Source organism: Glossina fuscipes, unplaced genomic scaffold, assembly GCF_014805625.2.
Source record: "Glossina fuscipes isolate IAEA_lab_2018 unplaced genomic scaffold, Yale_Gfus_2 150, whole genome shotgun sequence".
In the NCBI taxonomy this organism is placed as follows: Eukaryota; Metazoa; Arthropoda; class Insecta; order Diptera; family Glossinidae; genus Glossina; species Glossina fuscipes.
The window spans coordinates 965,080-965,389 of record NW_023998493.1 but is presented as its reverse complement, the minus strand read 5'-3'; positions in this window follow the sequence as shown (position 1 = coordinate 965,389).

Below are 310 nucleotides of genomic sequence, written 5' to 3'. Positions count from 1 at the left end.
GAAAAATACGATAAAAAGGTACAAAATGTTTTAAACTGAAAAAAAAAACTAAAAAATAAAGAATAAAAGTACAATTTGGTTTTTAAAAGCATATAAGGGAGACTATTGAATGATTTCAATTTTGTTTCGGAAAAATGATATTTTTGTAACATAATAATAGTGTTTTCATACTTTTTCATTGTTTTTTTTTTTATTATTATTATTAAATATTTGTTTTTTCTTTAATTCTGTTTAAGAAATATATGTTTTTCAAATTTTACGTCTGAATTTTATCACACAAATAAATTGCATAGTTTTTTTTTTTAATCAA